Genomic DNA, 18403 nt, shown 5'->3' on the forward strand with positions numbered 1-18403 from the left:
TAGTCCCCGTTAGAAAGAAAAATGGAGAGCTAAAGTTCTGTGTAGATTTCAGGGATTTGAATAGAGCATCATTAACAGATAGGCACCCTCTTCCCTCTATGGAACAGATACTTCAGTATGTTGCTGGTTCAGAACATTTTTCCTTGCTAGATGGTTATTCGGGATATAATCAGATTCTAGTAAAGAGTGAAGATCAGTTTAAAACTGCTTTTACCACTAAATGGGGTACCATGGCATACAAAAGAATGCCTTTCGGTTTGTCAAATGCAGGGGCAACATTCCAAAAAGCCATGGATATGGTGTTTAGTAATCTGATGTACAAATTTGTATTGGTATATCTTGATGATATCATAGTATATTCCAAAAAGGCAGCAGATCATTTGAGTCATTTAAGGCAGGTTTTTGAACGCTGTAGAGAGTTTGGAGTATCTCTTAATCCAAAAAAATGTGTTTTTGCTGTGCATGAAGGTAAGCTTCTAGGATATGTGGTTTCTAAACAAGGGGTTATAGTGGATCCAGAAAGGATAGCAACAATTTTAGAGTTACCATTGCCACATCATAAAAAAGGTTTGCAGTCTTTTATTGATAGAATTAATTTTGTAAGACGGTTTTTGCCTAACATTGCCGAATTATTGAAACCATTAACTGCTATGTTAAAGAAGAATGCTGTTTTCAATTGGACAAAGGAAGCTAAAACTAGTTTTCAAGTTATTAAAGAATCTTTAACAGTAGCTCCTGCTTTAGTCAATCCTAATTTCAACAAGGATTTTATTTTGTATGCATATGGTGGTTATGATACCATTTCCACAATATTGATACAGCAAAATGCAGAAGGTTTGGAACAACCAATAGCCTTTTTCAGCAAAGGTTTAGAGAATTATGAGCATAAATATAGTTTTGTGGAAAAGCATGTTCTCGCTGTTGTTAAGGCACTTAAAAAATTTAGACACTTGTTGTCTCAAAACAAGATTCATTTAAGAGTTGCGCACCCTAGTGTCAAGGAATTTTTACTCAGTAAGGATTTGAATGAAAAAAGAGCTGGCTGGATAACACGAGTCATGGAGTATGACGTAAATATTCAAGTGACAAAGTTGGTTAGAGGTAAAGGCTTGTGTGAACAGATTGCTGATGGAGAGGTTTTAGGGTCACAAGAACAAACAAATATTGTTTTGCTGATTGGTGCAACAACTGATGCTGATATGTCAGCAAGCTGGTTACAAGATATGGTTCAATTCTTAAAAACCGGTGAGTACCTAGCTAATTTAGCCAAGGCAAAACGAAGATATTATCGTTTACAATCTGTTCCTTTTGTCTTAATTAATAATGTTTTATATAGAAAGGATCACAATGGTGTCCTTCTCAGATGCATTGACTCAGATCAGATTGCAGACGTTTTGCATGAATTTCATGATGGTCACTCAGGAGGCCATTTTTCTCCTAGAACCACAACATATAAAATTCTTAGAAGTGGATATTATTGGCCTGATATCTTTAAAGATAGCCATGCATATGTCAGAAAATGTGTCAAGTGTGCCATGTTTGCAGGAAAAGAAAGGTTGCCAGCCTTACCTTTACAGCCAATTAAAACAAAGCAGCCCTTTCAAAGGTGGGGTGTTGACTTCATAGGGCCAATTAACCCTCAGTCAAGTGCAGGACACAAATGGATAATTACTACCACTAATTATTTCACACGTTGGACAAAGGCAGCAGCACTCAAGGATGCGACTGAGACAACAGTTCTTAATTTTTATGATGATATTGTAAACAGGTTTGGAGTTCCTGATTCTGTAATTTCTGATAATGCACTTGCTTTCACTGGATTAAAAATAACGAATTGGGCACTCAAATATGGAATTTATCTCAGTACTAGCTCTAACTATTACCCACAAGGTAATGGGTTAGCAGAATCGTCAAACAAGAATTTAATAAGGATTATTAAAAGAATGCTGCAGGAGAATCAGCGAGATTGGCACTCTAAGTTGAAGACTACTTTATGGGTGGATAGAATTACTCCAAAACAAATAACCGAGAATTCACCTTATCATTTAGTTTATGGAAAAGAGGCTCAGTTATCAATTGAAACAGAAATACCAGCACTTGATCTTGCCACTCAATTGGTTCTTTTTGAAGAAGGAGGCCCTATGTTAGTGCGATATGCGCAGCTGATGGAATTGGAGGAAACTCAAAGGAAAGTAATGCAAACTATGGAGTATCAGCAAATGCAAGTCAAGAAAAGCTTTGATAGAAAAGCAAGATCCAGAGACTTTAATGTGGGTGATGTTGTTCTCAAGTGGGATGTTTTGAAAAGTAGGCCAGGCCATCATACTAAGTTTGATCATATGTGGGCTGGGCCGTTCCTGATTGCTGAATGCAAGGAGCATAATGCTTTCCAGCTGGCTACAATGGAAGGGAATATCTTGCCAATCCCTGTGAATGGGATTCACCTCAAGCCTTGTTTTGAGGTATGAGTTTCAGTTCTATCTTGTATATATTAGGTTAGTTTTTCCTATTTTCAATAAGTGCATCTGCATTTTTAGTTGAGTTTTCCTAAGCGTTGTTCAAGTGCGTGTCAGTTTCCTGTTTTCCTAGGTTAGTTTCTTGTTTTCCTTAAGTTTTAGGTTGGTCAAGTTGCTGGTTTATGTTGATAAGCTTTCATAATTCGCCCATCTCATTCATGCATGCATCAATACATGTGTTTAAATGAATACATATACATAACAAACACATGCATACACACATACATAATGTTGCAGCTAATCAAGTCCCGCTGCCAACATATATACATGCATATCCACATATCTGCTCTTCATATGCATTCATTCAAACTCACCAATTCATCCATACATCAATAAGATGACCAGATTATGAAATTTTATCTTCTAAAGCTGTTACTTGAATTTGGCCATACATGTCAGTCAGTTAAATAAGAGTTTTAAGTCCTATTCAACTCACGTACATGCATTCAAAACTCAACCAGCAGCTTTAGAAGTCGCGTCGTGTCAGGTCTAGGTGCTAGGATGCATTTTATTCTTTCGGACTCCATGCCCAATGGATTGTTCAGGCTACTGATCAAGTGTCTAGCAGGCAGACAAATAGCAAGAGGTCGCCAAAAATGTTACTTAATTTTAACACATGTTAAAATTCAGTTCTGAAAATTCAAATTTTATTTGCTGAAAACACTTTTCATTTGTTATTTGAAAGAATATAAATGTCCTTGTATCATTCATTTCATGAATATACAATTGATATTTTACACAATAATGAAATGCTGAGGGCAATGTATCTCACACAAATCGAGAATACAATTGCTATCTTTCATACATACTAAAGAACAAGAAAAATAAAACATATAGGAGAAAGTCAGAGATAACCAGTCATTGCCTTTCAGACTTTGATTGGTTAGATGTTCTCTGTCATTGCATTGTCGCCTATGGTTTAGTCTTGATCCGGTAAGCTTCTAGTTCTTCGTTCTCCTGCAAGAGAAAAGAGGTGGGGTTAGATCTTTATGATCTAAGCAAACACTAGTTATCTATAACCATAACCACGTACTCGCACATATCATATTCTTCTTATTTTTGAATACATACAAAAAATATCAAGTTAATTCTAAGTATTCAGATGCAAATCATAGAGAGGTAGTTTGTGAGTGTCACGAGCCCATGCTCGAACCTCATAAAAGACCATTTCAAATATCAAAAAATTGAAAAGAGTGAGTTGCTGGAAAATAAAACACTGTGAAGAGGAACAAGCAGAGATAAGAACAAATTTAAAAATTGTTAACAATACAACAGATTGGTCAGAAAACATGGAAGTATTATCTAGAATACTGAAGCATAAACGGTAAAAGCAAGCAATGCCATGATAACTCAACCAATGCACCAGTAAAAAATGGAAAAGAAGATAGTTTCGAGAAATTCAGAAGCAGACACTTCATGCCTTGTAACTTGAATGATTCTAAACAATCTACTTTAATTCAAGCAATTAACGCCGTTGACTCTAATATTTCTTCTGATATAAAATTGATCTAGGGTCCCCAGGAACAAGGAAGACCTCAATGTTGATCTCACTTCTTTCCATCTTAGGCCATAAGAAGTTCAGAGTACTAGTGTGTGCACCCACTAATGCAACAGTATCAGAAATTGCAATTAGATTCATCAAAATAGTTACAAGCCCATCAGGAGTATGCTCTAATAAAGATAACTCTACTTGTGTCATGACTTTGAGTGACCTTGTACTGATAAGGAATGAGGATAGATTTGAACAAGGTGGTATTTATGGAGATATTTTCCTTAAATATCGAGTTAATCGTTTATCCAAATGTTTCCTGCCAATGACAGGATGGCGGTATAGGGTGACATCTCTTCTTGATTTTCTTGAATCAGATATTTCCCTATATGAAGTTTTTAAAAAGAAACAGGCTTAGTTGGTTTTTTAAAGTACACCAGACAAAGACTGAAAATTTTAACTCCAGAATTTTTTGAGGTTGCAAGAACATTATTAAATGATTTACCAGGAGCGTTATCAGGAAAGCAGGAATTGAAATGTTTGATCAATGTTGTCGAATCTTTCGTAAATATTATTGAGAAATATAATGTCAAGGAACAAATCCTTAGAGAATGTTTTTGTAGTGACAGTGAAGGCTTGGAAAAAAGGAGCAGGATTTGATATTAAAAACAAGTATATAAAATAGGAGCTAAAACATCTGGTTCTTTTCTTCCAAGATGATGAAATATGCTAATATGAAACATGCTTCCCGCATTAGTATGAAACACATTTGTCATAGCGTTTTTCAATATATACCATCAGATGTAATAGACAAAATACATGGCGTTTCTAAATAATGGAAAACGTTACCTCCAGCAGGTAAGCCGTAAAAGATCATGGTGATGGCAAAACAACAGCAAAAGAAGAAAGTCGTGCTTCTAGCAATGAGTTACGTCACAGAGGCAGTGGTAGCAATGTGATTCGAATGCTACAGCCAACAAGAATCATGGCAAAACAATAAAACTTACAATCTAGCAAACCCTAGCCGACTTCTTCAAAATTCATGCAATGAAAGAAAATGCAAAATGAAATCGTTTTTAGGATATTCAAACCGACATACCTCCTTTTCTCCATTTTATAAATTTTGAAATTTGTGGGAGACTTAAGTCATTTTTTGCTCTTTCTTATTTTCTTTTCACTATTTGTATGAGCCATAGGTTAAAAGTGTTTGTAAACACTTAATTGTTTTTGCAAATTCATTTGAAAACAAAAATATTTAATAGTGACCTTAGAAACTATTCTATATTTTTTGTTTTAAATGGCAAATCTTTACAAACATGTTTCCTTTGTTTTCTATCTTTACCATTGAGGACAAGTAGATAAGAGTGACCTATTTTTAAGAGAGGAGAAAGATTCATTGAAGACTTAGTATTTCAAATCCTTTGGATTATGAAGAGAGATTGTAGAGATTTTTATTTTGGTCGAATTCATACTTTGACCAAGCTTTTTGGAGATCTTTATGGTCAGTTAGAACTCTTTTAGGGATTTTTAACATAAGTCATAGGTCCTGTTATGACTTAGTGCAGTTTTTAGGAGGTGAGTCATCTTCTTGATAAGTTTTGACTCCCTTTTTGTAGCCTGTTTTTTTGAATTCGACCCAAGTTGGGATTGTATTTAGGAAGTTTTCTGAACTCATTTAGGGGGTTCTGATTATGCAAACAAAACAAAAAAAGGCTTATGTGACAATTTTTTTTTGTCCTTAATAATTTGGTGCAGAAATTTGTAACCCAGTTTTTGGAAAAATCAAATGCAAGTGACAGTGGCTGAGTTTATGATTATCTAAATCTATTTTGAAGCCTTCCCTTCTTTCTGTAATTCTGTGTATGTTCAAGTGATTTGATAAACACAATTAGTGAATCATCATTTTTTCCGTGTTGTTTTCTCTCACCCAAACACCTAGTTGCAAAAAAGTATGTTTGTTTGCAGGTTGTAGTTCATGTTTTGAAAGGTGAAGCTGATAAGAGAAATATCTGTTTTCTTTCTTTTACTGGTTCATTTTCAGACTTTATTACAAAATATTTATGCAAGCCTATACAGAAAGGAAGTCTTTTTGTATTCATTCAGATATGCTAGTGATCCCTCCTAGTCATTAGTATTTGAACTTTCATATCATTTTGGTGCATCACCTGATTCTCTAGTTTAGGGTTTAAAATTTTAATTTATTTTAGTAACTTCTATCCCTTTCCCTCACAATTGCATCTTAGTTTTTTTGAGTTATCAGTGATTATTTGATAGGAACCGGCCTAGGATCCGGAGGTTTCATTTCTAGTTACGCATTTCCCACATGCAAAAATGAATCCCATGTTAGGCAAGATTGTTAAACTTGTTTAAGTTTAACAAGGTGCAAAATTTTAGCCTTAACAATAACATAGCGAAGGTTATTAAATCTAGTGCGGTCAGAGATTTACCTAAGATTATGAAGCCTACTAAAATGATGTGTACAAAATGTGTGATGGCAAAGAAGAAAATGATTACATTTCAGAGCAAAGCATTCACTACCACATTAAACTGGAATTGGTGCAGTAAGGCTTTTGTGGACAGGTGTAACGACAAGAAAATTCTATGATGTGAAGTATTTTATTCTTTTTATTGATGATTACACTAGAACAGTGTGCGTTGCTTTTGTAAGAGAGAAATTTGAGGCATATGATAAGTTTAAAATCATTAAAGCAAAAGTTGAGAATGAATTAGGCATAATATAAATGTTTAAGGTCTGACATAGGACTGTTTACATCTGATAAATGTAATGCATATTGTGAGGATCATGGAATTCACAGACATACTTCAGCCACTAGAACACCACAGAAAAATGGAGTAGGAAAAAGAAGAAACATAATAGTTTGTGAGGCAACAAAAGTGATGTTCGTTGAATGTAATGTAGCACATGTACATTGGAGAGAAGCAATAAATACTACAGTATACATAAGGTTCAATCAATGAAGTATATGTAGATATTTACAATCTCAAGATTCATAATTCTGTAGAACTCCAAAGTTCCGCCCCTACTCTTTGTAAAATCCTGACAATCCCAAAAACCTGCCCAAGCATAATGCTTTTTCAACGAAAACTCTTAATTCCACATTGATCAAAATGGTAATAATTTAATAAAAGAATGGTAGACGCAAGGTTGACAAAGTTTCGAAGAGGGGGATCAAATTATTTTGAGAAAAATTGGATTGAGCTCAAATTGAAATGACCTTCAATCAACACTAGACACAAACTGCTACCAAAGGGTTATGAGGATCAAGCATGAAAGGAAGGAGAGGTAGGAGGTGGTTTGAAAGTCATGCGAAAATCAAGAATAATCTTGACATAGGGCAGGACCTGCCCCTTGTCAGGATTGCAAATCTCATTGCCTCCATATTTCTGTCCTAGCATTTTGAGGTGACAAGTCTTTGGTGTGAAAACAAATCTCAAAATCCGTTGATCTCTGCCATGGCATATTGATATTGTGAGTTTGGAATGATGAAACAAAATGTTAATTTTTCCCTTTGAATGTTCATTGGACACCTTAAATGAGGCAAGTAAAACCCTATGCGAAACTCAACGTAGGGCAGAATCCGCCCATCATGGAGATTGATAATCTCGACAACTCAATTTCTCTGCTTGGACTTGATGGTGAAGGAAAATTAGATCAATGGGTGTTTGAAAGAAAATCATATCACATGGATGCATGAAAAAAATGATAATGGCAAATCAATTAGTCTAAATCAACTTAATTATAAATACTAGTTTGATATTTTAAGAAGTTGATATTGCTAATTAAGGCAAGTCAGCCTCTTCAAGGGACCCAAATGATTTATTTCAGTCAAATTAATTGGCCAAAAGACATCTCTTTTCATCTTAGGCGCCTGCTTAAGGAGGGAGGTTGATTTCATTTTTACCATATCAATTTATTCTCACCACAAGCAGATCTGAATTACAGCCAGGGGCAGCGATTTTATCGTTAGAAAGTCGATTTTGAGAATATTTTAGAGGGAAGAAATCTCTGATTTTGCAAGTGATCAGAATTGGAGTATGTTGAAAAAAAAAGAAATCTGGATAGAAACTAGAAAAATCAGGCTTTAGAAAACTAAAATTCAAGGAGAATTTATGTTGAAATCAAAACAAAGCACCGAGATTTAAAACATCAGCCAGAAATGTAACTCTTTCATGTAATTTGCGAATGAAAATCTGGGCTTGGACCAAAGAAAATTCCTGATAAAATTGCATTTTGCCTCATTATTTTGATGATAATTTTTGTTAAAATTAGTTTAGTAGGATAAAAGGTTGATTCAAAGAAAATCTAGGTGCAATTTCATATCATGTAAGCTTTCAGAATTCCTTGATATTGTTTATATTTATCAGTTTGTGAGCTTAGTAAAACATCCTTTTTTGGCAAGTTTTGAAGGAGAAGCATGGAGAACAAAAGATGGTTGCAAGGTCAAAACTTAAGGACTTAAGCAAGAATTCATGAATGGCCAGCCTTCCATCAAAGAAGATCAAGCTCAAAATGTCAAACAAGAAGGTAAGGCATGCTCGAGGACAGGAAAGATAATGCTTAAGAGTTGAAAGTGCAAATTCAAAGAATGTGATCAAGATGGAGTTCGACAAAAAAGAACAAATTTGTAGACCACAAGGGAGAAATCATCACCAACTTGAATTTCATCCAAAAATCCAAGTTCGCTTTGAACGATCCAGCTACATGAAAGACTTCATCACTTTAAAGAGATCAAGGTCAAGGCATTGAAAGAGACATCAAGTTTGTAAGTATAAACAAGTTTGAAATCAAGTGCAATGAAAGGATTTCCAAATGAAAGATGGAGAAAATTTTAGAAGATGAAGCAATTTGGGAATATGCCATTAGGATTGAAGGTTCAATAATGTTGAGTATCAAAAGACATTTTCTCATCACTAAAGAATTGATCAAGTCTACAAGATAATGAAGTTGAGGTGGTGCCTATCATCTTCGACCAATGAGAGGTCTCCAGTTTACACATGTCCAAGCATAGTTAATTAGATTATACCAAGTGTACTTGTTGAATCCCCATCATGCCTCTATTATCTCATTGACTCTCAAAGCATTGTAATTTTCTTACTGGCCCATAGGGTGGTGCCTTCATGTAATCAGATGATTGTGGTGGCAGTACTAGTAAGGGTTTTGTATTGGATTAATTGCTGCCCTTGATCTTGAATCGATCTTGGCCCTTCATTGTAATTGAACAACTATAAAAGCCCAAGACCTCATTTGTAACTTATTAGAGATGAGATTAGAGTGAGGAGAATATATTAGTTTTAGAATAGAGTAGGAAGAGACTTTTTGAAAGCTATTAAATTAATTATTGATTCATTATTGGTCTTCATGGTTGGATTACTTGTGTTGCTTTGGAGTATTGCATAGTTTCTAAATCATCTCACTGAGTAGATATCGTTTTATGTTGATTAGAAGTAGTACTTAGTTTAATGGAAGATATTTTGGATGCATCTTTTGTAAAAACCCCTATCTATAATGTTGATGCACAAATGATATTTTCTTGTATTTTTGGTATTTTTTCTGAAATAAATGAACAGCTCTAATGAAAGAAATGGAAATGAAAATATAGATTCTCCAACTAAATTTAATTGCTAGACCACATGAATTGCTTATTTGCATATAGAAAACAAATTACAATTTTTTCTAAGGAACCTAATTATGCTTGTAATGCTCAGGTCGTCAATCTCACCAACTACAATCAATCAGGGCTGTGGATTATTTAAATCTACATGATGCCAAATGCAGACTCCTTATATTTGCTCAATCCACTAAATAGATTGAATGCCACTTTCCAAATAGTGAAACACTGGGTCATACACAAATCACTGTGCATTTGAGATGAATCGCAGGCCCACAAAGAATAATCGCAGGGCTGCAAATTGAATCACAGGTCCAAGAAATGGCACAAAATCTTCAATCTGCAAACATAGGGGTGCTAGCAATGCGGCGTCCACTCTTCTAGAGCCCAATTCGAACCACCAAACCCCACAATACTATCAGGGTGTTCACTAAATTTTCATGACATACATCGCACCTCCAAGACAATTTCAGAATTTCCAAAATAAATACAATTGATTCCTTCACCAATTTTGAATGCCACAACCAATGATTACTTCTCCATAGATACAAAAATCACAGTAGGAGAGAAAATGCAAATTATTTACCTCAGCATAATTTGCAATCACCAAATTCAGAATTCTCAGAACTTCTCAAACCCTTAGCCAGATGCTCTATAAATTCAATATAATAATCAAGATTATACTCCTTAGCCACAGAAAATACAGTAGGAGATGTTGGCCAATTGTATACTTCAACACAATTGCCAAGAACTTCTTAGAACCTCTGACTCAACTGTTATACTTCAGCAAGGGCCACAAAATATCAGAACTCAAAAAAAGCCACAAAGGCAACAGAAGCAAATAAATTATCCATGTGTCCTTTTTCCAATGAAATGAGCTCCTATTTATAATCCTTTGTTGGCCAAAGTTTCCCAAAGAACTCCATTTCAGAAATTGTGAAAGTTTCCCAAAAGAACTCAACACTTGAAACTTTCCAACACACTTTTTTAGAAATCTCTTACTGTCATTATTATAATATCATAAATATTATTATAATAAGACAACTTTAATAATTAATTAATAAATAAGAGCTCATGCGATTATTAACCTCATCCACTGTAGGTGATGACCAGCTGCCAGAGCCACCCACCGCATTGCCGAAAACAACAACTGCCAAAAATAGACTTACTAAAAATAGTAATTCCACAACTAGGACCCCCAAATCACCCTGTCAGCTCACGAGGGTCGCTATGATGAGCTAACTCCATTAACTGCACAAACTCATCAAAAATGGGGACATTACGTCTTTGGCGAATTTGTTTAGACCAAACAACTAGTTGCTTGTTGAATGTAAGTATGCATTGCTTGGTTGAATGGCTTACGATCTTAGTTTCAATTGTTACTTGCCCATTATATGCATCGATGGATGGTGTTAATGGAATTGTGGTAGTTTGAACATCGTACATTTACTTTAGGAGATTGCTCTAGCTTGGTTGATGTCAGTGGGTAAACTAAGTCTAGTAGAGTCACAAAACATCCGCAGTTTCTTACATTCTAGGAGTAGATTAGCATTCTAAGCCCTTATCCCTTACAGTTTGTTGATTGTAAGAAGTTAAAGTCAAGTTGATATCCATTGATTGAACAACGTAAGTCCCCTTGTGATACCAACATATCACCTCATTATAGCTGAGTGAAAGTCCATGATAAGAAGAAACCTTGGGGCTGTCTCATTTGGTCACACAATTCAGACACATTGTTTAGCACATGAGCTTCCTTATTAAGAAAGGGTCGAAGATTTGGTATTCTATTCAGAATACTAAGTATTCAGTTCTGCATTTGTAGTGGCATTAAGTCCATGATAAGAAGGAACCTTGGGGCTGTCTCATTTGATCACACAATTCAGACACATTGTTTAGCACATGAGCTTCCTTATTCAAGAAAGGGTCGATGATTTGGTATTCTATTCGGAATACTAAGTATTTAGCTCTGCGTTGTAGTGGCATAAAACTCATATCAACACTGCCTCTCTCAAATGCAGAGGAAATTCTCCTGTTTGAGGGGAATTTCTCTGATTGTTTTGCAATAATATTGCTGCCCATCTGGAAACCCACTTGATTTCAACAAACATCACAATGAAAAATCCATTTATCAACACTTTGAACTACATTTTGCTCTCAGCGTTGCTCCATGTAGTCAAGGGAAATGAATAACTACTTGAAATTGTGTCATCCTGCTCAGCTCCCAACTATCAATTGTTTGTCTTTCAATATGATATCATACTTATGTGTAATGAAATTTTGTATTCTTCTAAAATTATTGTTTCATTTCAACTCAAGTGGATGCCTTGTATTTATTCTCCATGAAAAATGCAAATTCCTCAAAATCTAAATGTGCAATGTTTTTCTGACATACAGGATAAGGAAACTGCTGATGGGTTGACAGAAGCCAAAAAGAAACTTCTTTACCGTGAGATTGCTACAACTGCTGAAACTGGATGGGATTTCAGTTCACGATGGATGCGGTAATGTGTGTTAAAATTGTTTCAATCATTATCATAGCATGTTTCACTATGGAAACATAAATTGTTAAGAGTTTGTGCAGTTGCTGGCAATCTTTTCCAATAAACCTGGTTTTCCCATGCTTGAGAAAAGAGATTTTTTTTAATAAATTTTGTAGTTGAGTTGTGATGCTTACACATAATGCGGCTGTGAGTGGAAGCTTTTTCCAATTAACTTGTTTTTCCCATGCTTTTTTGGCTTTAGAGGACAATACAGATTTTTGTTAGTGAATTGCAGTTGAGTTATGATACTTTCATATAATGTGGCTCCATGCAAGTTTGAACTCCTTTGCATGCAAGAGTTTGCTAGCAGTTTTTTTTTTGTCAACAAGATCCATGTGTTAGAGTTGTGATAGTTATGCTGCATGCATAATGCAGCTCTATGCTTGTTTAGCCTGCTTTGCATGCAAGAACTTTCTAGCAGTTTTTGGGTTATATATAAGATCCATGTCTGAGACACATTCTATTTTGTATTCTAGTGATTGGAACATGAATAAATCCCAATGTCAAATGTATGGGGTTAGAATTGTGAAATGTCTTTCAGTTCAGGTTTTCTTCCATTTGCTTGACCATCTAGTCTTGAGACACTTTAGATACTCATTCTGTTAACAGAAGTTAAATATATCAGCTCAGAATTCAGGCATATCTGACTCCTAAGAATCTACTTACATCTGCTGTCAGTATATCATATACATTTACAAATTCAAATCGGGAAGAGTGGAAAATTTATACAGTTGAAACATATCCGTAACAACATTTCCTTTTAATAAGAGTTTGTTATCATGGTTCAGAATTTGGGCTGGATAGAATTTAGTATGCCAAAGAATGAGAGTTTATCCTCACTCATCAAAACTTGGCAAATAAAAATAAACATAAAATACTGGAATTTCACAAAATGAATGAGATTTTCAATGTTCTACAGAAACCAGAACAGTCAGAAATTTGGTGAAGGTTCAATATTTTTTATGTAGAATATCCAAGATCCACAAATCATGATCAAGAATGAGAAGACCTCTCATGGCTAAACATCCTTATTTGTTTTGATATTCTTTGCGTAGCTTCGCATTTGGTGAACTCAACATCTCTGTGTCCATGATTTATGTTCATGATGAACAAACTTAATAAATGACCTTCGTGGTTTGTTTCGTTTCAATTGCTTATTTCAAAGTAAAGGACATAATTCATTCATCTGCTTTTGGGTTATTTTTTTCTGTTTTTTGTGCATTCAGTGATACTCCAATTATGCTTACACCTAAAAACACTAAATGTTGGATCAATATTTTAATGTTGAGACTTCTAGATAAATGTTTGAGACATTTTGATTTGGATATTTATATTGATAGATCATGGTTTCGATGTTTGAGACTATTGTTGTAATGCTTCTATACTGATTTATATTAAAGCTATTATCATTTATGTTGTAGCATTACTATTATAACTTGTGAATTCGTAATTTATTTGCATATTGCCTTCTTGTTATCTCTTAGAGCTCATTTGGGACACTAGAGCTGTCATACTATATGCCTAAAGTATACTGAACAGAAAATAAATAAACAGACAAATAGGCATTACTATTGAAAATTATCAAAGATGTGGATAAATTTGTAGTAAATTCTAATTTTTAATAATGTTATACAGTCTTTCATGAAACAATTATCACAAGGAGGAATTTGTGATGCACTCAACATTGTTGTGCTTTTTGAACAGGAAATAGGTTTTATTTGTAATGTTCTCAATTTTTGAGGGACAAATAATTAGATGAATTTTTATTAAGTTGTCAAAAAAAATTCAAATGATGGCCGCTTTGGTAGATACCAAACTTTTCGGATCAAGTCTTGATAGTTGTGCCACGCGTATCTTCACACAGAAAATCAGGAAAAGGTTGCAGAAAGGTGTTTGCCTTGGTCAAACCCCTGTTTAGGAACCAACCTTAAAAATGGAAGGAAATTGCACAAAGGGATGTGTAAATGTAAAGGTAAATGCTTGATCTACCTTTGTAAATAAATATACCTTCATAAATGGATGTAAGAATTATATTTATGAAGATGCTTGCATGTTGCTTGAATTCTAGTTGTTGACCTTCGAATGTATAAATAAATCAAGTATGCCTACACAAATGAATGGATCTATGAACACCACTCCTAGATCTTCAATGTTGTTATGCTTGATGATCGCTTTCTATGGAAGAAGAATGTATGGGGATGAATAAAGGATCTTCTAGCTTGATTGCAATCTCCTCTACATAGCCATCACGAGAGAGAAGTTTTGTGTGATGGAGAAGGCTTCACAATGCCTTGGCTACTAGATTTTGAATGCTTGACTTCAAATCTTGAATTAACTTGACTGCCAAATACTTGATTGTAGATGCCCTTATTGCACAACGAGGAGAGATAGGGTGTTTATATACCTCTTAAACACTTTAGGATTCAAAATTAAGCTAGGCTGACCACAAGACCTAATTTCCCACCAAAATATCCACATAGGGCCCCGATTCCAATGTAAGCCATTTTATGGAGGAACATAATGTTGCTAGTGTTATGTTCTTAGGAACATAACATTTATAGTATTATGTTCTTGGTAGCATAACATTTCTAGCATCATGTTCCAAGGAAAATGAGCTCAAATTTGGACAAGGTGTCAGGGTGATGGGGTAGATGTTGGATTATGAAGCACAACTAAATTTGAGGTTGGGACTAAACACGAAGGCCATAATTGGTAGTATAGGACTTAGGTGACCAAATAAATAGTTGGATCAAACATAACAAACATTAAATCTCAAAATCACTAAATGGGGCCTAATAGAGCCTCCAATTATGGGTGCTAACTTTTTAGGACGATATATATTCTATTTATTGCATTGTGTTAAGTAGCTTACTCATAGTTCAAATGCTTACTCCTCTTACACAACTAATCTTGGCAAGAAAGCATAAGAATTACTTGGACGTAAGTACTTTGATTTGTGTTCCCCCATTCTCTTGCTAACATTGGGTTTGTTGAAAGGAACTAGGTTAGGTTGTGCAGAGGAAATTCAAAATAATAGATTCAATTTGGGCAGAAGAATGGGAACAAGAGATGAATTTTTCACATTAGTTGTGAAATTGTCTCTTTGGTGTCAACCTCATGACACGGGGGGGTAGGCACAAAGAGGATGGAGAATGGAAAACTGGGGGGCTGAGCACAGGCATCATGGGATGCATGTAGTTTTTTTTTTTGTTTTTAGGCTCTTCAAATGTGTCTAAATCTAATAAGGTCATTTAAGACTGTTTGGGTTCATTTTGATCCATTTTAGAATGTTCAAATGACAAGTCATCAAAAAGATGTAAATGTTACAAAAAAATTCAAAAATTGTCATGTCGAAGTTGTCAAAAGTTGTAGTTTTGGTTAGGGGTAGTTGGTGGTTAGATATATAGTAGGGAATGGTTCTAATTGTAGAAATATGTAATCCAAACTCAAATGCCAAGGTTGGAGAATGTATGACAAAGTCGGTTATTGTGTATTTTGAATGGAATACTTAGGGAACTCATCCAAGAATTTTGTGAGAAGTCTTCCAAGTTGAGGGTTACATATCTGAAACAAACTTACACTTAAATGGCCTTAGCCTATCAAGGTCGTCTCCTATAGATTGAACAAAGGAAGAATTGTAGTACCAATGAGTTGTTGCACTTCAAATATCTTCATCAAAGAATTGTTTGTGATCATTTATGCCATACATGATGCAAGTGGTCAGGGTACTGACAAGGTAGGTTGGAAGAGAACAACCCACAAGAACACCTTCACAAGGTTAGAAAGCCAAACAAGGTTCAAGACCCCACACTTGCACCTTAATCACTAAAATTGCTTAATACATGAAACCTATTACAAACATGAAAACATGAAACTAGACACCAGGGATGCTATTGTTACATCATCATGGTTATGCTGACTGGATTTGGAGACCCCAAAACAAAGAGAAGGCATAGATCCTTCAATATTTCCTTGGAAGGCTAGTAGCCCCAAGAAATCAGATTTTTGCTTAGAACTTGCAGACTTGGTTTGAAATAGAGAAACCAACCATCAAGATAGTTGACACTTCAAATATACTCCAAAACCCCAAGGTGCTGATACCATATGACCAAAGATGCTGATGCAATCCATGGGACAGCAATTCGGCCAAAAGGGCTAATTAGGGCGTTGTTACAAAGGAGGTACTATTTAGACATGTGCTAAAAAGATCACACCAATTGGACATGTTGAGGAATGTTCCAAATATGTTATTTGCTAAGTTATAGACCATAGCATGGAGTTTTGAGGTCTCAAAATGCTGTTACAGCAGGACTGTGTGTTGATTCATACAAGGTATATGCATCTAGGGCATCATAGTTCTTCCTTCTCCCTACATATTATCACCTAAAACCAAAAGAGTCTCAGAGTACATTACAAGTACAAGGATTCCACCAAAGGCCATAAATCTCCTATGTCGTCGGTAAATATTGTGTAGCCGATGGGTTGATGTCGTCAGGAAATACTGTGTAGCCAATGGCCCCTTCAGGAAGGTTCTTCGAAAAGTATATATACACCCGCCGAGATCATTGTAATCATCATAAAGCATAATGTAATGTCATTGGCATATGCGAATAATAAAAGAAGTATTATTGTTACATATTCTTGTTTCATTGTCTGTATGCATTAATCTATTTACCCCATATGGTAAACATCCTATGGCGGAATCTAGAGTTATAAACCGATTTCCTTCAAAACCCTACAAACCCTCAAAATCTGGGCTGTTTGCACAAAAATAGGTATAACTTGAGTTTTACAAAGTCTCAGAACCTCAAACTAGTTGCATTAGAAAGGTGATTCAAGCATGCATCCAACGATACTAGGCACAGATCCCTAGGTGTCCGTACACATCCGTCATTCAGAAAACTCACTAAAAATGCAGAAAACAGGGTTGTTTTTATTGATTTTAATGCCAAAACATTACATACTACCTTCCACTTGCCTGAAAGGGCTATATGAAGGTCTTCCCCAATTGATCCAACCAAATTTGGAAGGTTCTGACCGTTGGAGGAATGATTAGAAGCATTTTTGCTCAGTTATGCAAAAGTTGCAAAGTTGCATAGCAACTTTTGCACTTTTATTGCATTTTTTACATTTTAGACCGTAAAAGGCATTTTAACTATTCAAATGAGTCCTAATTGACCCAATACAACTAATAGACCCTAGATTACAAGTAAATGCATCCAGTTACATAGATTTGTGCCCTTGTGACCTCATTGAGCAACGAGTTCATAATACACTCAAATTGCTAATGGGCCACACAAAAGGGTTAATGTGAACCTAAGAGTCTAGAATAATTGTTTTATTGAAAACATAGAAAATAAACTTGAACAAGGCCATAAGTGACCCAAACATCCTTATATCATCATTCCATGGAGAGTGCTCCTGCACCAATATAACAATTGTGTCCATGTCATTTGAGATGTCCAATGCAAGTATGTTCAAGGCTCTAAAGTAGGCCCAATGGTTGTGGTCTAGGGGGGGAACACATAGACTGTACCTATGTTGGCATTGAAGAGACCCTCTGATAGATTTGTGTTTGTGTTTAAATAAGAGTCCTTCCTTTGCAGCAATTTGGTATAAGAGCAAGGAAGATCAGTCAAAGCCAATAAGTGAATACAAAACAAGTTGAATTGTAGACAAGCCAAGATGCCTCCAAGAGCCAATGCTGTTGAAAGAGCAGTAGAAATGACAGCCAAAGAGATGAGAGACTCTCTTGTCTAAGAGTTGAGAGAAATGAAGCTTAATATTGATGCAAGGCTTACAACAATTGAGACTAATCAAAGAAGAGGAATAGTCACAGGGGATTTGAGTGATCAATAAGAAAGAATGGGAGAAACAATCCACCACAAGAAGAAACTTTGAAAGAGAGAGATGTTGAAGAGTTGAGACTCGAAAGATTGCTAAAGAAAGTCAAGGGTGAAGGTTCCAAGATGAAGATGGAACTTTATTGCATGTAGGTAGTTTGAATAGTGAGGAACTTCTCGATTGGATAAGGGAATTGACAAATGTTTCAAATTTGAAGATGTATCCGAGGAGTGACAAGTGAAGTTGACTAGAACAAAATTGAAAGGCCATGCATCCATTTGGAGATTGCGTGTAGGAAGAAAGGAGGAAGAAGGGAAAAGTTATGATTACCTCTTGGGACAGGATAGTTGCAAAGTTGAAGGGTATATTTTACCTAGTGACAAT

General features: G+C 35.3%; 1 pseudogene across 1 annotated transcript in view; it reads left to right on the forward strand.

Annotated features, from left to right (window-relative positions):
- LOC149531912 (putative trehalase) overlaps positions 1–18403 on the forward strand; it is a 120704-nt pseudogene that overhangs the window by 56163 nt on the left and 46138 nt on the right. Inside the window, exon 5 of the transcript XR_016358686.1 lies at positions 12030–12136. The product of XR_016358686.1 is annotated as a putative trehalase (transcript). The remainder of the gene's footprint in view (positions 1–12029; positions 12137–18403) is intronic.

Source organism: Cupressus sempervirens, chromosome 11 (assembly GCF_028749045.1).
Source record: "Cupressus sempervirens isolate cs-2001-9-10 chromosome 11, ASM2874904v1, whole genome shotgun sequence".
Classification (NCBI taxonomy): Eukaryota; Viridiplantae; Streptophyta; class Pinopsida; order Cupressales; family Cupressaceae; genus Cupressus; species Cupressus sempervirens.